Source organism: Manis javanica, chromosome 1 (assembly GCF_040802235.1).
Source record: "Manis javanica isolate MJ-LG chromosome 1, MJ_LKY, whole genome shotgun sequence".
Taxonomy (NCBI): Eukaryota; Metazoa; Chordata; class Mammalia; order Pholidota; family Manidae; genus Manis; species Manis javanica.
In genome coordinates, this window is record NC_133156.1 from 107,308,823 (window position 1) to 107,332,954 (window position 24,132).

At 38.8% G+C, this 24,132-nt stretch overlaps 1 long non-coding RNA gene across 2 annotated transcripts in view; it reads right to left on the bottom strand.

Moving 5' to 3' along the window:
• Positions 1–24,132, bottom strand: part of LOC108383524 (uncharacterized) — a 242,378-nt gene that overhangs the window by 177,799 nt on the left and 40,447 nt on the right. For both annotated transcript variants that reach the window (XR_012130020.1, XR_005062363.2), the window contains exons 3-4: positions 17,742–17,801; positions 15,665–15,742 (exon numbers count right to left, since the gene is read on the bottom strand). This is a non-coding gene — a long non-coding RNA (uncharacterized lncRNA). The remainder of the gene's footprint in view (positions 1–15,664; positions 15,743–17,741; positions 17,802–24,132) is intronic.

Here is a 24,132-nt window from a genome sequence, read left to right on the forward strand (position 1 = left end):
GTGCTTTCCATTATGCTATGTCCCAAGTCACTCATCCATTCTTCTGCATTCTCTAGTCTGCTGTTTATTCCCTCCTGTGTATTTTTTATTTCATCTATTGAATTCTTCATCTCTGATTGGTTCTTTTTTAGACTGTCTCTTTGTTGAGGTCCACCTTGAGTTCTGCTATTGCTTTCTCAAGTCCAGTGAGTACCTTTATAACCATTTTATCAGGTAAATTGGTTAACTGTTTCATTTGGGATTTTTTTCCTTGTTCTGTCATTTGAAGCATAGTCCACTGTATCATTTTGTATGACTTTCTGTACTTGGTTCTATGAATAAGTTGAATCACTCTCCAGTCTTGAAGACTGACCTTGTGTAGGTGAGTCCCCTCTGTAGACTACATGTGATTTACGGTTTTGGCAAGTTGGAGGCTGAGTAACTGTGAGATGGGCTTTTCCTGGTGCTGGAGTTCCCAGGGCATGGTCCTGGGGACTTGACCTTAGGGGCCCTTTGGAGGAGCTCCTGTGTGGACACCTGTGGGTTCTGTGCTAGAAGTGGGAGGGTGGTTGGCCAACAGCAGGTCAGGAGCACACTCCAGGTAACTCCAAGGTTGGCACCAGCTGAGTCCCCTGCACATCCTCACCCATATACCCATGTATTCTCTGGGCTGCTTGGGACTGTTGTGGGGAATTCCTCAGTTGGGTACCCACCAGGTCCTGGTGGCTGTGTAGAGTCAGGTTCCATGTACTTTACCACTCAGACCCTTTACACTCTGGGCTGCTGCCAGGAATTCCTGTGTCAGTGCCTGCCAGTCTACTGGTGGCCAGGATCAGGCACCATGTGTGTGTATGTTCCCCCATGGCCCCTGTGCACTCTGAGCTGTTTTGGAGAATTCCTGTATCAGTGCGTGCTGGTTCCCACTCATGACCTGGGGTCAGGCCTGGCACACATGTTCCTCACTGTTCTCTGGGGAGCTGCCTTGGTGACACCTGCCTAGATCCCTGCACCCTCCCTGTGAGCTGGGGAACTTTCCTGTCCTTCTGGTGGGAGCTGGGCTGGTGGGTAACATCAAGCAGCTGCTGGATTGTTCCCAGATCCTGCTCTCAGCTACACTAATATGTGTAAGCAATGGCACCAACCATTGTCCTCCAATCCCAGATTGTCTCCAATGGTTTCCTTGCCAAACAGTAGGTGCTTAGTTCTGAAACTTAGATTCTTTCACTTACAGTCTAGTTGCACTTTAAATCACAGGCATTTTCCTAAGCTTCAGGGTAGGGAGTTCACACCTGGCTCTCTTGGTGATATCCACACCCCCACCACCCACCCGTGCCTGCTGTAGGTGGGGTTCCCATGGTTACCATGCCTCTGCTTCTCCTGCCATTTTGTTTTCATTTTTTTATTTTTTATTTTGATCTGTTGTATAAAAGGTGTTCACGTCAGTCTCCATTCTTTTTCAGGATGAAATACTCTATGTGGTGGTGTAGAATCAGTATGTAGGTGGGAGAAGGTAGATTCAGTTTTTCTCTATTCTGCCATCTTGCCAGAATCCTGAGAAACCTGAAATTTTTATAATGTGCAGGAACCCTGCCTGACTTTTGCCCCAGAGGGAGATAGCATCTTCATTTTAATGGACAGTAAATACACCTGTGCTTTGCTTCAGAGGGAGACACCAGCTCCCTCTAAGTAGTAAATAAATTTATTAAATAAACCATTATTTATTAATATTAATAAATACTAATAATAATTTGCAGGAACAAACGATCTCCAAACACTTTGTATGTACAAAATAAAGATTTAAAAAAATCTATCAAGCAGTATAGTAACAGCTACCATATAAATAGTAGTAAATGCAGACGTTTTGTCAAGTGTTTAACATTGATTATATTTAACTGGCACAAAGAATTTCTAAGAGGTAGCTACTTTACCTATTCTCATTGTATAAATGAAGAAAATGAAGTCGTAATTCAACTGAGTCAGAAAACTAGAAGCCATAATATTATTAAATAATGAACTAGAATTTGAATACAGACCTTATGCTTTTAATCATCATTCTTTACTACCACTCTTTAATTATATGTGATAGTCTTCTACCCCTCATTACTTTGTAATTTATTGTCTGCGTATCTGTTTTTCTGACTAACCTATATTCTTGAAGATCAGGGACATTGTTCACTCTTTGTTTTTCAAGGCCTAATAGGCCTGACTGGTACATACTAGAAATTCAAGCAATGTTTGTTGAAATAATTTTTTTTTTCATAATTAACCTTCAGGAAATTATTCCCCAAATAAGAAGTTACATCCTGTGCATTTGGGCACTCTATTCTGAGGATAACATCTATTTCCAGATAAACATTCATGATATGCTACAAAATAAGCTAACCATTTTTATTCTTAAACATAAATTTCAGATTGGTGCATTAATGATATTACTTTAAATGGTTTTCCTTGTAATTTTTTTTTAAGTTCGAATTATTCTGGAAACGTCTTAAGCTGATTTCTAAAGTATCTAAATGTGAGTTTTTAAAAGTTTTACTGATTTGTCAGAACAAAATACTGGAATATTAGTGCAGCAAGGAGCCTTAGAGGTCATCTAGTCTATTGCTTAAAAAAGAAATGAACAGAGGAATCATTTCTACAAAGAAAATGCTAAGAAGGCCCAATATATAAAGGAGGTCACAGTGGAGTGGAGATTCTGGGTAAAGTGGAGCCCCACCCACGGATTTTCTCTGCTCCCTACTGAATGGTGTTGGAGGAGTATGAAGGAGCCCTAAAGTATGCAAGGGATGCAGCTTGAGATCAGATAATTTAGTCTATTCTCATTTTTTTAGTTGAATTACATAAGACCTGCAGTAGCTCATCCAACATCACTACTTAATTAAAGCTGAACCTTACCTTAGAATTCAGATTTTCAGACACACCATTTATTGTTCACTCTCCACTACCCCTTAATTATTACAGAACTATGCCAATATGAAAGTCTCAGTTTCATCCTAAATGATATTATAAATGAAGATAATTAAAGCAGTTACAAATGCTGACATGCAAGCACCATGCTGGAAACAGCCTGTGCTAACTCAGCTTGCAGAAGTAATGTGTCAAGAGCTGCACCCAATCTTCTTTCTCCATTGATATAAATGCCACAATGTTTAAAATTAGCACCTCTTGGAAATGGGTGTCCCTTTTTAAGTACAGGAAGTGGACTGGTCTACCTTTTTCTCCCCTAAGGTGACTGGAAATTTGGTGCCTTATAGCTAAATTACGAGATTTGCTTTGATTAACCCTTAGAAGGGAAATTCCCAACTACTACCATAACTTCAAAGTAAAGATTTTTATCAAAAATAATCTAAACAAGAAAACAGTGTCTGCCAGCACCCCTCCCCAGCCTCTTTCCTCTAAAGGACTTTTGTTTAAACCTATAACTGCATCAATTGGTGTAAAAGGAGTAAAATGCTTGATCTGTCATCAGTTCCAGAGGTGGTACGCTCGCTAATGGTTTGTTTTCATTCAAATTTCCATTGTACTCAACTGCCATCTTTTCCCCCAAAACTATGATGAGTTCCAAGAGCTATGAAAACATTAGGGCCATTTTTTTGGTGCCATTACCGTACAACTGACTGTGATACACTGAGGCACTGAGAATTGCTATTCTGGGGACTGATTTCCAAATTCCTCATGCCCACAGAGTCTGAAACATATGCAATAGCCCAGTGAATACTAAAAATTATGTTCTGAATGATACACATATATAAAAACAATATTCTTGCTCCAATGGACTCAGTACTCAATGGTGCCCTAACATCTCCCTTAAGTTATTTTGCATGGGATTTTCTCAGATAAATAAAAGTAATATCACTATACCACATGACTGAAGAAGAATAAGTGAAATTTCAACAGTGCCTAGAATAATGCCCACACTGTACATTAAATATACTGTGCCTTGAATTCAATTGATTTGAATAGGCCCCATTCACATGATCAACCAAGTGAATCCCTTGACCGCTATCCATATCAATAGAGTTGTTTCCATCTGGGGACTTTTTTCCCATTAATCTATTAAATTAATTGGCATATTTTAATAAGCTCAGATACTGTGTAAGTTTTGGGATATTATGGGAAAGAAGTCAATCATCAAACTCATTTCAGAGTCCAGTGAAGAAGGTAGTCAAAACCACAGGCAAATTCAGCATCTTCTGAGACATGGTAAGAAAGAAGGATGGTGGATTCCTGAGAAGTGCAATGATACAAGGATACCTGGCTGAGACACAGGAGGTCAGAGAGAGCACCACACAGAAAGGAATGCCTAAACTGGGACCAGAACTACCTGACAGTCTGGCCTTTGTGCATGTTTCTGCAGCCGACACGGTATCTTCGCTTTTCATTTAACTAGTTCTTGGCATTGTTTAGGTGTCAGTGTAAATGCAACATCTTCAGGGACACTTAGTGTCCCCTAAACTGGCTTTCCTACAGTATCAGAACACTAATGCCACTCATCATCATCACTGCATGTCTCTCTACAGTGAGCCTAAGGTCCATGAGGACAAGGACGTGTCTGTTTGGTTGTAATTGATTCTGGTTTGGGGTTGCTCGGGGAAGAGAGTGGAAGGGCAATGGGACAAGATAACTGAGAATATTGGCAAGGAAGTGGATAGGTTGGTTGAGGGAATATGAATCTGGGTACTAATACTTCTGCTACAAGTACCAGATAGCAATCATTGAGCAATTTTATGACCCTGACAATACTCTCGGAAAGACAGGAGGGGACTCACAAACAGGGTAAAAACAAGGGATCAGAGGCTCTACATCTCAATGATACCAAAAAACACACGTGGGTAATGAGTAAGGTACATGAGTAAGAAATCTGGAAGGATACCCTTAATGCACTGAATTTAAAGATGAGAGGTAAAGGTAAAGAGGTATAAGCTTGGAGTCCTAAACATGGCCCCAGGAGAGTCATAGGGTTGAAGGGCTCAAATGGAGAGGAGGTAACGGTAGCAGTGATGTCAGGAAAACACTAAGAGAGTGGATATTAATTGAGTTATCCCTGAAGATGCAAATGAGGGAGAGGAGGGAAACTGCGAGTTAAAGTTAAGAAAAAAAGGAACAAGATAGCATAACAAAATGAGATGAGTTTTAAATTAGGAGGAGTTTGGCACAGAAATAAAGGAACATAACGGCTTGAAAGTAATGCTGGGGTACAAGGAAGATACAAAACCTACTCTAGTTGAATGGTGGCCCTCAAAAAGATATGCTTATGTCCAAATCCGTGAATATTACCTTATTTGAAAAAAAAAAAAGGTATTTGCAGATGCAATTAAGAATCTTGAGATAAGGAGGCATCTGGATTATGTATAAACCAATGGAAAAAAAATAGATGTGATGTGGCAGAAGAATAGGCAAAATGCAGGAACAGAAGAGAAAACAAGGAAGGCCAATATTTATATTGAAATTTACTCACTTTAATACAAATAAGACAAATGGAAATTTAAGAAAACAATGAAGACAATTTTATAACTACTGTGTGACAAAGTTTAAAAACCTGATAATGTTGAATGTTATCCAAATGTGGACCACAAGACATCTTAAGCATTGTTGGTGTGCATATAAATTGGCTGTTTGGAAAATAATGTGGCCTTATCTTGAGCTAGACATTGCATATTTTGTGCCTCTGAAATTCTAGTTCTAGGGAAACCCTTGCATATGTGTTCCAGGAGACAATACAAGAATGTTTATAACAAAAAAAGTAGAGACAGGATTAAGTGTGGCATATTTACACAATAGAATACTAGACAGCAGTAAAAGTGAATAAACATCTATACTCACACACAGGTTTATTTGTATGTTTTGGTCAAATGCCACCTTCTTAATAAACCTCATCATGAACAATCTTTTCATGATCGCCATTTACCTCCCTGTTAGTATGCTAGGTTTTTCTAACCCTGTTCTATGGTTGCCTTATCAGGTCTCACCTTCTAACATAAGATATAATTTATTTATTTATGACATGTATTGTTTATTTATATCTCTTCCCACTAGAATGTAAGCTCCAGGAGAGCAAGACTCCTTATGTGGTTTGTGTGATATATACCAAGCACATGGCAGAGGAGCTGGTATAAAGTCTATATTCAATAAAGATCAGTTAAGTGAATGAAAAAATATGGATTTACCTTTGACACATAACATTTAGTGAAAAAAAAACAAGTCAAAGAAGAATATCTAACATTTATCATCGAGCAAAAACACAACTATATGTAGTAAATCTAAAAAGAAAAGCAAGAGTACAATTAAAAGAAATTCAGAAAAGCAGTTATCTCTGAGCACAGCAGCGGTTAATATCTTAAAGAACACAGAATATTCTCTATGGGAGCACTGGAGTTTATTACTGTGTTTCATTTACTTACATTATATGCATTCTTTTGGCTCTATTGAGTGATATATAAACTTTTTCATATATAAAAGGGAAAAAATGGGGGCGGAGCCAGGATGGCGGCGTGAGTAGAGCAGTGGAAATCTCCTCCCAAAAACACATAGAGCTATGAAAATATACCAAAGAAAAATCTTCCTAAAATAGAGACCACAGGACACAGGACAACATCCAGACCACATCCACACCTGCAAGAACCCAGCGCCTTGCGAAGGGGGTAAGATACAAGCCCCGGCCCGGCGGGACCCGAGCGCCCCTCCCCCCGGCTCCCGGCGGGTGGAAAGAAACCGGAGCGGTTTTTTTTTGGCAAGTGCTTTTTGGAAGCCTTAAAGGGACGGGCCCCCGTTGCTAGGGAGGCAGGGTGGCAGGACCGGTGAGCAGGTGCCTGGGACCGGTGCCTGAGGACAAAGAATATCCCGCGTTTCTCCCTGCGGGACCGGCGGGCGGGTGCCTGAGACCGGCGCTTGAGGATGGAGGAAATCGCGCTTTTCCCCTTTTTTTTTCTCTTTTTGGCGAGCGCTTTTTGGAAGCCTAAAAGGGACAGGAACCCCGGTGCTAGGGAGGCAGGGTGGCGGGACTGGTGAGCGGGTGCCTGGGACCGGTGCCTGAGGACAAAGAATATCGCGCGTTTTTCCCTGTGGGACTGGTGGGCGGGTGCCTGAGACCGGCACCTGAGGACGGAGGAAATGGCGCGTTTTTCCCTTTTTTTTCTCTCTTTTTGGCAAGTGCATTTTGGAAGCCATAAAGGGACAGGGACCCCGGTGCTAGGGAGGCAGGGCGGCAGGACTGGTGAGTGGGTGCCTGGGACCAGCGCCTGAGGACAAAGAATATCGAGCGTTCCTTCCCTGCGGGACAGGTGGGTGGGTGCTTTTTGGAAGCCTTGAAAGGACAGGGACCCTGGAGCTAGGGAGACAGGGCAGCAGGACCAGTGAGCGGGTGCCTGGGACCGGCACCTGAGGACAAAAAAAAAAAAAAAAAATCGCGTGTTTTTCCTTTTTTTTTCCTTTCTGTTCTCTCTCTCATTGCTGCTGTTGTTGTTTTGGTTTGGAGAGTGCTTTTTGGAAGTCTTAAAGGGGCAGGACAGGTCACTTAGACCAGAGGCAGGGAATCTGAGGATCTCTGGGCACTCTAACCCCCTGGGCAGCAGGGAGCACAGAGGCCCCTTACAGAGATAAATAGTCTCCCGGCCGCTCCCCCTCCAACGGGGCTCCACCATTTTGGAGGAACAGCCCCAGCCAGGCCAAGCCCACAGCAACAGCGGAGATAAACCCCAAAGCAACTGGGCAGGAAGCAGAAGCCCTGTCTGCGCACAGCTGCGCACACAAGCCACTAGAGGTCGCTATTCTCCCAGGAGAAGGCCACAAACCAACAAGAAGGGAAGCTCTTCCAGCGGTCACTTGTACCAGACCTGCAAACTATCTCTATCACCATGAAAAGGCAAAACTACAGGCAGACAAAGATCACAGAGACAACACCTGAGAGGGAGACAGACCTAACCAGTCCTCCTGAAAAAGAATTCAAAATAAAAGTCATGAACATGCTGACGGAGATGCAGAGAAAAATGCAAGAGCAATGGGATGAGATGCAGAGAAAAATTCAAGAGCAGTGGGATGAAGTCCGGAAGGAGATCACAGATGTCAGGAAGGAGATCACAAAAGTGAAACAATCCCTGGAAGGATTTATAAGCAGAATGGATAAGATGCAAGAGGCCACTGAAGGAATAGAAGCCAGAGAACAGGAACATATAGAAGCTGACATAGAGAGAGATAAAAGGATTTCCAGGAATGAAACAACACTAAGAGAAATATGTGTCCAATATAAAAGGAATAATATTCGTATTATAGGGATACCAGAAGAGGAAGAAAGAGGAAAAGGGATAGAAAGTCTCTTTGAAGAAATAATTGCTGAAAACTTTTCCAAACTGGGGGAGGAAATAATCGAATAGACCATGGAATTACACAGAACTCCCAACAGAAAGGATCCAAGGAGGACAACACCAAGACACATAGTAATTAAAATGGCAAGGATCAAGGACAAGGAAAGAGTTTTAAAGGCAGCTAGAGAGAAAAAGGTCACCTATAAAGGAAAACCCATCAGGCTAACATCAGACTTCTCGACAGAAACCCTACAGGCCAGAAGAGAATGGCATGATATACTTAATGCAATGAAACAGAAGGGCCTTGAACCAAGGATACTGTATCCAGCACGATTATCATTTAAATATGATGGCGGGATTAAACAATTCCCAGACAAGCAAAAGCTGAGGGAATTTGCTTCCCACAAACCACCTCTACAGGGAATCCTACAGGGACTGCTCTAGATGGGAGCACCCCTAAAAAGAGCACAGAACAAAACACACAACATATGAAGAATGGAGGAGGAGGAATAAGAAGGGAGAGAAGAAAAGAATCTCCAGACAGTGTATATAACAGCTCAATAAGCGAGCTAAGTTAGGCAGTAAGATAATAAAGAAGCTAACCTTGAACCTTTGGTAACCATGAATCTAAAGCCTGCAATGGCAATAAGTACATATCTCTCAATAGTCACCCTAAATGTAAATGGACTTAATGCACCAATCAAAAGACATAGAGTAATAGAATGGATAAAAAAGCAAGACCCATCTATATGCTGCTTACAAGAAACTCACCTTAAACCCAAAGATAAGCATAGACTAAAAGTCAAGGGATGGAAAAACATATTTCAGGCAAACAACAGTGAGAAGAAAGCAGGGGTTGCAGTACTAATATCAGACAAAATAGACTTCAAAACAAGGAAAGTAATAAGAGATAAAGAAGGACACTACATAATGATAAAGGGCTCAGTCCAACAAGAGGATATAACCATTCTAAATATATATGCACCCAATACAGGAGCACCAGCATATGTGAAGCAAATACTAACAGAACTAAAGACGGAAATAGACTGCAGTGCATTCATTGTAGGAGACTTCAACACACCACTCACCCCAAAGGATAGATCCACCGGGCAGAAAATAAGTAAGGACACACAGGCACTGAACAACACACTAGAACAGATGGACCTAATAGACATCTATAGAACTCTACATCCAAAAGCAACAGGATATACATTCTTCTCAAGTGCACATGGAACATTCTCCAGAATAGACCACATACTAGCTCACAAAAAGAGCCTCAGTAAATTCCAAAATATTGAAATTCTACCAACCAATTTTTCAGACCACAAAGGTATGAAAGTAGAAATAAATTCTACAAAGAAAACAAAAGGCTCACAAACACATGGAGGCTTAACAACATGCCACTAAATAATCAATGGATCAATGAACAAATCAAAATAGAGATCAAGGAATATATAGAAACAAATGACAACAACAACACTAAGCCCCAACTTCTGTGGGATGCAGCGAAAGCAGTCTTAAGAGGAAAGTATATAGCAATCCAGGCACACTTGAAGAAGGAAGAACAATCCCAAATGAATAGTCTAACATCACAATTATTAAAACTGGAAAAAGAAGAACAAATGAGGCCTAAAGTCAGCAGAAGGAGGGACATAATAAAGATCACAGAAGAAATAAACAAAATTGAGAATAAAACAATAGCAAAAATCAACGAAACCAAGAGCTGGTTCTTTGAGAAAATAAACAAAATAGATAAGCCTCTAGCCCAACTTATTAAGAGAAAAAGAGAGTCAACACAAATCAACATAATCAGAAATGAGAATGGAAAAATCACGACAGACTCCACAGAAATACAAAGAATTATTAAAGACTACTATGAAAACCTATATGCCAACAAGCTGGAAAACCTAGAAGAAATGGACAACTTCCTAGAAAAATACAACCTCCCAAGACTGACCAAGGAAGAAACACAAAAGTTAAACAAACCAATTACAAGCAAAGAAATTGAAACAGTAATCAAAAAACTACCCAAGAACAAAACCCCGGGGCCGGACGGATTTACCTCGGAATTTTATCAGACACACAGAGAAGACATAATACCCATTCTCCTTAAAGTGTTCCACAAAATAAAAGAAGAGGGAATACTCCCAAACTCGTTCTATGAGGCCAACATCACCCTAATACCAAAACCAGGCAAAGACCCCACCAAAAAAGAAAATTACAGACCAATATCCCTGATGAATGTAGATGCAAAAATACTCAATAAAATATTAGCAAACAGAATTCAACAGTATATCAAAAGGATCATACACCATGACCAAGTGGGGTTCATCCCAGGGATGCAAGGATGGTACAACATTCGAAAATCCATCAACATCATCCACCACATCAACAAAAAGAAAGACAAAAACCACATGATCATCTCCATAGATGCTGAAAAAGCATTTGACAAAATTCAACATCCATTCATGATAAAAACTCTCAGCAAAATGGGAATAGAGGGCAAGTACCTCAACATAATAAAGGCCATATATGATAAACCCACAGCCAGCATTATACTGAACAGCGAGAAGCTGAAAGCATTTCCTCTGAGATCGGGAACCAGACAGGGATGCCCACTCTCCCCACTGTTATTTAACATAGTACTGGAGGTCCTAGCCACGGCAATCAGACAAAACAAAGAAATACAAGGAATCCAGATTGGTAAAGAAGAAGTTAAACTGTCACTATTTGCAGATGATATGATACTGTACATAAAAAACCCTAAAGACTCCACTCCAAAACTACTAGAACTGATATCAGAATACAGCAAAATTGCAGGATACAAAATTAACACACAGAAATCTGTAGCTTTCCTATACACTAACAACGAATCAATAGAAAGAGAAATCAGGAAAACAATTCCATTCACCATTGCATCAAAAAGAATAAAATACCTAGGAATAAACCTAACCAAAGAAGTGAAAGACTTATACTCTGAAAACTACAAGTCACTCTTAAGAGAAATTAAAGGGGACACTAATAAATGGAAACTCATCCCATGCTCATGGCTAGGAAGAATTAATATCGTCAAAATGGCCATCCTGCCCAAAGCAATATACAGATTTGATGCAATCCCTCTCAAATTACCAGCAACATTCTTCAATGAATTGGAACAAATAATTCAAAAATTCATATGGAAACACCAAAGACCCCGAATAGCCAAAGCAATCCTGAAAAAGAAGAATAAAGTAGGGGGGATCTCACTCCCCAACTTCAAGCTCTACTACAAAGCCATAGTAATCAAGACAATTTGGTACTGGCACAAGAACAGAGCCACAGACCAGTGGAACAGATTACAGACCCCAGAAATTAACCCAAACATATATGGTCAATTAATATTTGATAAAGGAGCCATGGACATACAATGGCAAAATGACAGTCTCTTCAACAGATGGTGCTGGCAAAACTGGACAGCTACATGTAGGAGAATGAAACTGGACCATTGTCTAACCCCATATACAAAGGTAAACTCAAAATGGATCAAAGACCTGAATGTAAGTCATGAAACCATTAAACTCTTGGAAAAAAACATAGGCAAAAACCTCTTAGACATAAACATGAGTGATCTCTTCTTGAACATATCTCCCCGGGCAAGGAAAACAGCAAAAATGAGCAAGTGGGACTACATTAAGCTGAAAAGCTTCTGTACAGCGAAAGACACCATCAATAGAACAAAAAGGAACCCTACAGTATGGGAGAATATATTTGAAAATGACAGATCCGATAAAGGCTTGACGTCCAGAATATATAAAGAGCTCACACACCTCAACAAACAAAAAACAAATAACCCAATTAAAAAATGGGCAGAGGAACTGAACAGACAGTTCTTCAAAAAAAAATACAGATGGCCAAGAGACACATGAAAAGATGCTCCACATCACTAATTATCAGAGAAATGCCAATTAAAACTACAATGAGGTATCACCTCACACCAGTAAGGATAGCTGCCATCCAAAAGACAAACAACAACAAATGTTGGCGAGGCTGTGGAGAAAGGGGAACCCTCCTACACTGCTGGTGGGAATGTAAATTAGTTCAACCATTGTGGAAAGCAGTATGGAGGTGCGTCAAAATGCTCAAAACAGACCTACCATTTGACCCAGGAATTCCACTCCTAGGAATTTACCCTAAGAATGCAGCAATCAAATTTGAGAAAGACAGATGCACTCCTATGTTTATCGCAGCACTATTTACAATAGCCAAGAATTGGAAGCAACCTAAATGTCCATCGGTAGATGAATGGATAAAGAAGATGTGGTACATATACACAATGGAATACTACTCAGCCATAAGAAGTGGAAAAATCCAACCATTTGCAGCAACATGGATGGAGCTGGAGAGTATTATGCTCAGTGAAATAAGCCAAGCGGAGAAAGAGAAATACCAAATGATTTCACTCATCTGAGGAGTATAGGAACAAAGGAAAAACTGAAGGAACAAAACAGCAGTGGAATTACAGAACCCAAAAATGGACTAACAGGTACCAAAGGGAAAGGAACTGGGGAGGATGGGTGGGCAGGGACGGATAAGAGGGGGGAAGAAGAAGAGGGGTATTAAGATTAGCATGCATGGGGGGGAGGGAGAAAGGGGAGGGTGGGCTGCACAACACAGAGAGGACAAGTAGTGACTCTACAACATTTTGCTAAGCTGATGGACAGTAACCGTAATGTGGTTGTTAGGGGGGACCTGATATAGGGGAGAGCATAGTAAACATAGTATTCTTCATGTAAGTGTAGATTAAAAATTAAAAAAAAAAAAAGAAAGAAAGAAAGAAAGAAAGAAAGAAAAGGGGGATTACTCCTTAACAGGATAAAACTAATGGTAAATCAAAGATCAACGCATGCTTTAAATATCCTTAATGTTGATCACTTAAAGGGTGTCAGATGATCAGCTATGGAGGTACTTTTTTCTGATAATATTCCTTTCTCTTAATTAAAAAAAAAAAAAAAAAAAAGCAGTTATTGTGTGCTGACCTCCAATGAGTTCTGCACAGTGGTATACAGGGCATGTCAAAGTGTGGGCAAAGGGTCTGTTTGTTTCTATGCAGAAGATCAAGGCCTAGCTTGGATACCCAGAAAATGAACTAAGATACGATATGAGGAGGAACTTCCGGCATCAGCACTCTCTGGGGGACTTGTGCCGGGGGATGATCATCAAAAAGCCTCCACAGGGATCCGGACGATGCTGCGGTTGTGGCTGCATCCAGCCCACCGTCTCCTGGACTTGCCATAGGAATGAGGAGGGAGATGTCTAGGCTGGCATGTGCATACAGTGAGACAACGAATTTGACCGGATCTGTACTGTTGGAACTCAACCAGGAGTTGGGAGGGGTGCAAGTTGTAGCACTCCAAAATCTCATGACTATAGACTATCTATGGTTAAAAGAACATATGGGATGTGAACAGATCCCAGAAATGGGCTGCTTTAATTTGTCTGATTGTTCAAGTACAGTTGGACAATATCCATTATATCATAGATAAATTTCATAGATAAATTTTCACAAATGCCTAGGGTGACTAAATGGTTTTCTTGGCTTCACTGGAGATGGATGGTAATTATAGATTTGCTTTGTTTATGTCACCGTATTCCTATTATGTTAATATGTGTGTGCAAATTAGTTAGTAGTTTAAAACCTATACATACTTAAGGTACTCTACAAGAAGATATGTCAAAGAAATAATCAATCCTCCCATGTTTCCTTCATATGCTACATCTATAGCTTTTCTTCTTCCTTCCTGATTACAACCCTTAAATAGAATTCGTGCCTCATATCGAATTTACCGAGTATCATAATTCCTCCAGGTGGTAAAGATACCTCGAGACAAGTGCTGGGCATAGAAGCCACAGGGCATAAATGTGCAAAGAAGTAAAAAGCTAACCTTTGCAAACAATATGGCTTCTCTCTCACTTACCAACTTTACATTTCCCTGTATGGCTCCGGAAGATGACTGGTTAGCCAGAGATGGGTAAGATTCCTCAAGGGAGGAACAACCTAAGACAGGCACAGTTGCAGGGGGGCCATCAGGTGAGAATTTGGGGATCAACAGAGGTGAGGCTCAGTACCTCACCCCCCCTGCCTTGAGAGAAATCTTCTGCATCCGTGGATGTCTTGCTGCCCTTGTCTAGCCTGGATTAATACTTGGTCCATAGGCACACACCTGATCATCTGATCATCTACATTTGCCCTCTTACAGCACTAAACTATGTTTTCTACCTTTATCTTGCATGTACCTACCACTTCAGCATTTTATTAAAAATAAAAATAATAATAATAATAGGAGAAATGTGGGATCAACATATAAATCAAGTACAAAAATCAAACGAATATTCATATTTGACCTGATTGTTTATAGGTCATAATGCATGATCAAAACCGAAAGTTTCTGTGATGACTGCCCTTGTACTGTTCACCATGTAAGAATTTATTCACTGTGCAAGAATTCGTTCACCATGTAAGAACTTGTTTGTTATGCTTCAGAAGATTGGAGACTGACGAGAATTAGGCTTGAGATGGATTAATGATTGTACATTGAGCATTGACCCCCCTATACTGAATTTTATTGTTGTTAACAACCATTTGATCAATAAATCTGAGAGATGCCCTCTCAAAAAAAAAAAAAAAAGGGAAAAAATGGAAGTTAGCATTTAAAAACAGTAATAGGGACAAAATAGTTCAAAGTAAATCAGTGCCAAGTCCTAATAGTGGTTAATGTGTGTGATATTTTCATTTCCATTGTATGGACTCTCAGCTATGTGTGTATATGTATTAAGTGGGGAGTATGGAATAGAATATCTTTAGTACTTTGGGTCACAGTCAAAAATGTTTAAATCCACTCTTCTAGGGAATCCCAGTCTTACCTGCTTGAGAATATCAGTCTTGAGACCTGCTTGAGAACGAAACACTGTGAGAGGAGCACCAAATGTGTGGACCACTAAGGACTAGCTCTTTGCGAGACAGTATCAAGTATTCACATGGGGAAAAAAAGCAATCAGTTAAACTCAATTCCATTAGTAGAAGAGCTCAGGTGCTGAAATTCAGAGTCTCGGTACTTCACACAAGATGCTTCTCAGCTTCTCTGGGAAACTTGCCTGTCCACTGGTTTGAATTCAATAATCATTGAATAAACTGCATTATTCTGTCTAAAGGGATGCCTTCTTGGTGAGGCTTGCTGGCTTCCGGCATTAAAAAATTGAAGCTGTTCTGGAGATTTTATCTCCAGACACTAAACACATACATACATACAGACACACACACACAAATTAATAAAAATAATTAAAGACAATGTTACTGGACAGAACCTGAAAATAGGGAAATATAAGAAGGGTTTCTTAGCTATACTCACAGGCTGATACGAAGTCATGGAGCCTCACTGATAGAAAAATCATGAAATATTAATTCCTTAATCTTCCTTCTGTACATCCTGTGGATTTGATAGATAAAATCAGAAAATAGGAGCTATGTCAGTTGAAAGATATATCATTATAGTATGTATTAACAAAGTAAAAAACACTGCAATTAAACCAAGAAACACCACATACATTCCAATTTTAGGGATTTTAAAATAGACATTGATGAAATACAGTAGAGGAAGGACAAACATAAATTTCTATTTGTTTCTCATTTCTAATCTATCAGCCACCCAACATGCATTGTCAGAGGTCATAAGGGAATTCTTGTGCTCTGGGTTAGCCTCAGAGACGATTCTGTCAGTTCTTAAGTGTTCTCAGATTATATCAGCCATGGCTAAATCTCATTGATTCACCAAAGCTCCTTAATGGAGTAAAGATTTAATAAATGTTTCATTGTCATTATTTTGTTATTTTAATGAAAAGGGCCTAAAAGACAATGAGAGACATGGTTTAGGACTGGATTCTATTTACCAAAGAACAGTTAGAACCTTAGGGCCCTTCTAAAATATCATACATTCCTGGTATTGTCGTAGACAATCCTGAGAAGTCCTGAGAAGATTTCAAATATTCCTAAATCTTAATACACCAGTGGTAAGTATAATAAATGAGGCTTTCAACAGCAAAATAGTATCTGGGATCTACATAGGCCTGTTTAATCAGTAGTAGAGACCTCTTATTTTTATGACTATGTCAGTCATTATCTCATGTGCTTATGGCAGATTACTAAATTTCATTTTAATCACTTTTATTCAGGTTACTAATAGAATGCTTATTTGCATAAACAGAGGGGAATAAATGAAGACTGTGTGGGTTGGTAGTAATTTAGTTTGGTACTTTGCACACATTTTTCAAATTACTGGATTAATTTGGTATCTTAATCATACCGCTCAAATCTCAAATGTTTGGCGTTCTTAAAGTAAAAAGTAATCCTACTGACTAAACATCTTTCGGTTTAAACTTTCCTGAAAGGAAATTAGTATGTGACTCACTTCAAGGATAAAGGTTACAGGAGGGTGGCCCTTAAGTGAGTAGAGCCTTTTCTCCTTGTAATAGTTGAAGAGGTCAAAGCTATTAACATTTTTTGTAACTTAAGCTGGGCACATTTGGAAGGGCATCTCAAACCCTTGTCACATTGCCCAAGCAGAAGCTGTAAGCTTGAATGCACCAGAGTCTAAAACACTTTCTGGTCTGTGATCTTTTACAAACACAAACTATTGAAGAGTCAGCAAAAGACAGACCAGAATGCCTTCCATTTTCCTTCTTTCACTGCCCTGCTCTTTGCCAGACCAAAAGAATGTCTGAGACACAAAGACAGCAATGTGCAATGGGGCTGTGCAGAAATACCAGATCTCTTTCACATTTCTAAATATTAATCTGGTATAGATGTTACGAGTTTCTCCTCAGGATAAAACAACCCATTAAGGTGCAATGAAGAGTAATAACTACATGAAGTGTTACGAGGTCAAATTTCAGTAGCTGAAGGTAAGTTGTCAAGGCAGAGTTAATTTGACTGGGCAGCTTGGATCTTTTTTCAAAGTCAGATTGACATTGAGCCAAATTCTCATGAGAGAAATTTATTATAATGTGTTAATGTGTCATCAAATAGCCTGCACAAAAAAACTGCAATAAGGACTGAACTGGAAATATGCTTCTGTTTGTCATCCTTCATTATCTTACTTTATTAATGCTTTGCATGCTCAGCTAGATGCCACACTGGAAATGTTGATATTTACAAACAAAATCTTTGTGGAGTTATCTTTAATTGGCAGAACCAAAAAACAGAATTTTCCCTAGACTTGAAATACATTGTCTTAAAGGTAAATAAACATCAAACTTAAATGTGGTATCAACTTGCTCTATTTTAATCTATACTTTCCTTATTTCACTTTATAGTAAAGACATGTTGTAATGGATGTGGTTGCTAAATAGTAATGTGGATAAACTAAAATATGATATAAAAGTTAATAATATTTTTACCAATGACATAATGCATTCCTCTAATAGTCTTACCAATTATTTTCATAGTTCTTGGAGTATATCTTTCCATGTTCCTTTGATTCATATCTGGACCTGGATAGGAAGAAATTATATGGAAATTTACAACCCCTTTTATAAATAACTATTGATAAATAATTTACTGGAAATTCTTATAGTTCTGCATTAAAACTATTTAAAAACTATTGTGCACAGTTATGTGGAGAAGTCAACAGAATTGGTGTCACAGATGTTTTATTATTAAAGCTTAACTTTTTATTCTATTTATAATATTCACACAGTACAGTATTGCAGTACATAAACTGTCAGTGATAAAATATTAATTGTTATGAGTACACCTATATACTAGCTCACCTAAAACTGAATAAATCCATGCTAGATTTACCATATATTTATCTTCAAAGTATTTCTCTACATGAACAAATTAAACCTCAACCACTGTTATTTCAAGATGGTTAAACTCAAGTCAGTGAGGTCAGGCTGCCCAAAGCAGATAAGAAGAGGAAAATTCCTGGGAAGGCCTCAGACAGGACCTAGTTTATGTTGTGACAGAGAACATTATTATACCACTATTTCTTTCACAGACATTCTTTCAGACCTTAGCAAGTATTACTCTATCTTGGCCACTTTAAATATTTTAAGTATTTTATTTGAAGAATACAAAAGCAATCCTTTACTCATTCTGTATGCAAGCTAATGGAGTCTATTCTTTTCCTTTTAACTTTGATCAATAGAAAAATAAAAGAAAGAATAAATAAAAAATAGAAACTTGAAAATTAGATTTTATGAGTGTAAAAGCATTTCTTATTTTAACCTTCCTATTTTTTTCATGTGATGACCTCTATTCCTATGGAAACAATACCTAACCAATAATAAGAGGAGGAGAAGGAGAAGGGAAAAAGATAGAGCTCTTCTTTAGTTCTCAGGGGTAGCAGGGAAGGTAGATGGTAGGGTACCAGATTTCCATGGAGAACTTTGTAAAATTAGAGAGACCAGCACATGTACCCAACCCCAGAACATTCTGGCCCTTAGTAGAGCAACTTAGCTGCTACTGAGGTAAAAGGGAGAGATGCTAGAAAGAGATTCAGATTAATGGTCACCATATTACTCACTGATTATACAAAATAATATGTTGCCAAGTAATTAAACAATATATTTCATTATGGTCATATTTTATTATTTCTTTAATTAGTAAACACTTTATTTTACACATTGATGAAGTTAGATTTGGAAGACCTAAACAGTTTAATAGACTCTTGAAAAGTTTGAAAAACCTGCATAAAAGCACAATAAAAGGGCACACAGTAGGCCATCAGTGAATATTTTTTACTGTACAATTTATTTGGAATAAGGTCAAAACACACCAGTCAGGTGTTGGGCATGGCTACTCAGAAAAACACCACCATATTCAAGAGTATTTGGTCAATTACAGTAAATAGTTAATGACCCCAGTGACCTGTGCTTGTTTGCAAGCCAAATCCAAATGCATTTCCCTCCCAAGCCTGTCTCATCCAACCTTTTAATTATGGTAATAATGTTATTTATAACATGTCACCACCAAATGGCCACAGGGCTTTGGCACGGTTACCAACAACCCAGGTAAGGACAGTGGGCAGTAGAAATCTCACCCAGTAAGATAAAATTCCAAGTAGGTGCTATCACAAAAATGCAATGGAAAGAATAAAACAGTTATTTACAGACTGAGATTTGTGAAAGTTGGTCTTCAAACAGTGTTATCTTCAACGTGAAAGACTGAGCAGGTATACATTTAAGCTTCATTAAAGACTCTACAGCAAAGACTATAAGCAAATGACAGAATTCTTCAAAGGAGGGAGATACTTAGAAGTATATATTTGGCCTGGGATACTGCTAGCAGGAATTTTTGTAACAGATGGACCAACATTAGTGAGTGCTGTAAATTTCAAGACCTGGTGTGCATAAGATGTATGGACATGATCACGGGATGATGATAATGAACACAGCTAACATTTATTGACTTTTAACTCTATGCCAGACACTTTAAATGCCTTACGTACATTAACTGATGATACTTGAGGCTGAAGATGTTATGCAGTTTGCCCATAGTTAGTTAGTTGAGTCCACTGGACACTGGACTAAAAGCAGACCTGTTTCCTTGCTTAACAATCACATATTCAAATAGCGGCATAAAAGATGTCAGGAATTTTCTTTCCTTTGATAGTCATCATGAAATAGTGAACAGGGTCACACCCTTAATGTTCATTTAGAAGTGGCAATGTCCTTTTATCAATTAAGAGTATGTACCAAGGCCCACGGAGTACTGTTGTTAGACAGGAGGAAATGACAATGGGAATAAAAGACATGAGTTTGCTGCTCTTCAAGTCCTCACTATGCAGTCAGAAAAAGGACTAAGTAGCAGCATACATATATGCACACAATTACAAATGAGAGAAACCTGAAAATGATGATAAAAACACCAAGACATTAAGAAGAATAAAGAAAGAAGATACTAGAAGCACCAGAGGAACTAAAATCAAAGGCTGATAAGTTCTTTATAAAATAACTGTTAACTCCTGTTGATTCCTGCTTTACTTTTTTCAACATTTCTACTTCTGCATGAGGCCTTGGTGCTTATTCCTAAATCCCTAGCTACGGAAACCTTCCACTGTAAAGTCACAAAGACATTCTGATGAGATGAAGAAAGAAAAGAAAGGGAGGCTTTTTTTGTTAATATACCTGTCTATCCCCTTCACCTGCCACTCACCTTTTCTTTAGGGCTCCAATCAGAATGTACTACTCATTTGGGTACTTCTCATTCTCACTGTTGTGATTCCATTATCACAGAACAGCTAACCACAGGATGCAACCAAAACTCTGCCCTTCATTTCACCACTGGATGTGGACTTGGATATCCGTTTGTTCAGGCTGTTTCGCTGGACCTTATCATCTCCATTACAAGGGAAGGAATCTGTCTGTTCCCCCTACCTCCTTTCTCTCTTCTCCTTTGCAGGATCAGTAAAACCCCTAAGCCACAGCCATTCACTTAAACAACTGAATATGGAATGAACCCCTGCACTACTCTTTACTACCTAATTTCTACTGAAACTGGTTTTATTTAGAGTGATAGGGTTAAAAACTCTTACAATAAGGACTGAAAAGCTCCATATGCATTTTATAGCCAAAAGGGCATCCCAAAATCTAGAAACTTGTCATTGGTTTGGCAATGGCTAAGATCAAATGTTCTACAAACAAATAAGGGCTTTGTATCTAGGAAGACAGTTTGGACCCACCATTTCCAGGATTTAAAAAAAAATTTGTCTGACTTCTCAGAACAAAAGAAGAAAATATTACCACATATCTATCACAAAAGAAAAAAATTGTTGCTGCTCTTTGATAAAAATTCACATTATCTATTAGGCAATAGTTAAGATCAGGGTGTATCTACAGATATGGCCATTAAGAACACACCCTAAGCAACTGGTTTAAACTTCACAGGCGAAGTACTCACAATGCTGTTTTTTGCAAATTTGGCAAGGTCAGGGAGTTTATGGAAGTGCTGTAATGCCAATATGATTTACTTTATAAAGATGAAACCTGTCATTATCCAGGGATGTGCTGTGCAGTGGGTGTGGGGCGGAAAGAGCAGAGTCGCCTTGTCCCAGCAAGCAGTGTCAGCAGTAGTGCGTCTGTTTGCTGGATGTCTTCATGGTGGACTTGGTGAGGTCCAGCCATCTAGTGACAAATGCAGGAGTCAGGCTGGGTCCTGACCCAGTTTGGGGGATTCTTTGGAACAACTTGCCCTGAGCGATTTCAAGCAATCTCACAGGCTTGACCATCATAAATGAGCTAACCTTCATTTGCTGATTCTCAGCCTAGGGTTGAAATCATGCTCCTGGCCTCTAAGAGATCCTCTAAAAATGCCGGAGTCCTGGCATGCTATGAGGAAAGAGACAACTCTCTATTGAAGCTCTGTATACTTTGGAGGTATACAACTGACAAGATTTGAGGAAAAGAAAAAGGAGGGAAAAGACATCATTTTGACTAACAAGATTCACAAATTCTTGACACCTCTCCCACCACGAGATGGAATTTACTTCTCCTCCTCTTGGATCTGGGACAGTTTGTGACAAATAGTCCCATCATGCAAAGAGGCCCAATCTAGTCACATGGAAGGACCATGTAGAAAAAGAGAGGCCCTAGCCACCCAGTGTCCCTGCCATTCATCAGACGCATAAGTGAGTCATGCAGAGAGCCAGGCACGGGAACCAGCTTACTGGGGCTACACGAGGGGCTGCAAAGACAAGCAGGAAAATAAGGCTGTTATTGCTTTAAACCACTAAATTTGGGGTGGCTTTTTATAGAGCAAGAGATCACTGAAATAGATAAGTAGCATCTCTGATAAACATGTCTTTCTTCCCTTGCACAGACTTACTGCTGAGATAATTACAATGAATTGATTCAACCTCCCAATGACAAGCCCAAAGACAAACAATCTGTGGGTCCAACATTCCCTTAGAGTTTGAAGAACTCGATCGCTTCCCCAGTAACCCCTTTTGTTTTGATCATTATTCTTCTTACATTGTTTTTTCTTTATTAGTCTTGACCCGAGTTTGCAAAAGGACAATTTCAGGTTAAATTTTTTAATAAGAATAGCAGCTTAATAATTGCTTTTTAATACATTGGACCACTAGGGAAAAAAACAGCTACAAATTGGGGGAAAAAAAAAACATTTTGACTATTTCTTAAGAGTGGCACTTCCCTGAAGCAACATAACCTTTTCTTTCAAAATAAACTCAATTGCCTTTGCATACTGTGAAAGGTGAATTGTTTTCAGACTTTCACTGGAGGGAAGAAGTGCTGTGTATATATGTAATTTTCTTCTTGAGTGACCCTAAGTAAGATCATGTACTAAGGAGTTAGGCTAGATTTCCTTGATAGATGATCACGGTCAAGAATCCTCTTTGCTCCTTTTTTCTTCCTGTAGCCCTAGGCCTTTCACATTTCTCTGCTTTCAGTTTTAAGAGTTCCTAAATATACTCTACATGTCTAATTTCTTTAATATAGATCTCCATCTATGGTCCATGTTTATTGAAAAATTTAATTCATGTATTTTTTTTACTTCAAACTCAGCATCCTTTTTCAATAATTAACAAAATTTGAAAATACATGTCAAAATTAAAAATCTCAGTTGAAATCTAAAAATGTCTCTAATATTTATGTTAGTATATACTCACAGCCCTTGTGATAATAAGCATTATTTTACCACTGAATATTTATTAAGAGCAGAACTCATTGTGCTGTCACTGAGTAGAGCTGATGTTACTCTTCATTTTAGTACATGGGAGTGGAAGTATTTTTACTATGTGCTTAGCTGCCACTTCTGCATTTTTCCATCAGGCTATTTCTATGGCACTGTGTCACCTACAGAGTCCCTGACCCACAGGGCAGGAAGTTCTGGAATACCTCTGTGCCTTACCTGGCATAATACTCAGCTGGCTTCCCAAACAAGCTCTTCTATCTAACCTGGCCCTTTCCAGAAATTTATGGGGTCTCCAAAAATGAAGATGGTAATGCTTCTCTCCTTGCTTGGAATTTTCCTGCTTAACTAATTTCATACATAAGGAAACAGAAGCTCAGAGAAGTTTAGTCATGTCCCAAGATCACAAAGCTAGTATGTGATAGAAGTGGGATTTGAACCAAAGTCTACTTGATCTAAACTCCATTCTACAACATAAATATTAGCCAATTACAAATATAACACTGTTTCTATTCTGGTATGGGGTATAAAAACATGATAGTGCTTTGAGCAGCTAGATCTATTGACACTTCAAATTCATAATGGGATTTAAATACATACATATTCAGCTTTAGACATTTTAATCAGGTTGCTATCTCTTGCAGCCATGAAGGTCCTGAACAATACAATAATACAATCATGATGTTGAAGCCTCAGAAAAATGAGAATTACATTCTTAATAAGGCATTTGAAGAAATGTACCATAGTGGATATTTTTATAGTTAAATTGTAGATTGGATAGCATTTGGGACTAGAGAACAGCCAAAGCAGTTTGGAAACTTATTTTCAGCACCTTGGCAACCTCAAATCTTCACAATAACAGATTTTGTTATTGTGAAAGATGATGTTTTGCCACCTATTTTCTACTTTTTAAGAGCTACATATATATTTCTCAAGTAATTCTCTATAGGCATGAAAAAAATTCTTCTAATTTTGAACAGCTTTTACCTCTATTGTTCTTGTTTCTGGAATGTGTTTTGTGTAATATTCATGCTTCACAATCTACTTTCCTACTTGCCCACATTGAATTTCCTACTACTTTCCTCCTTGTCCACATTATGTATGTCCTAAAGATGGAAAAATAGAAGCAATGTGTAGTACAGGACATCTGGGTTTCAGAATCAGGGAACA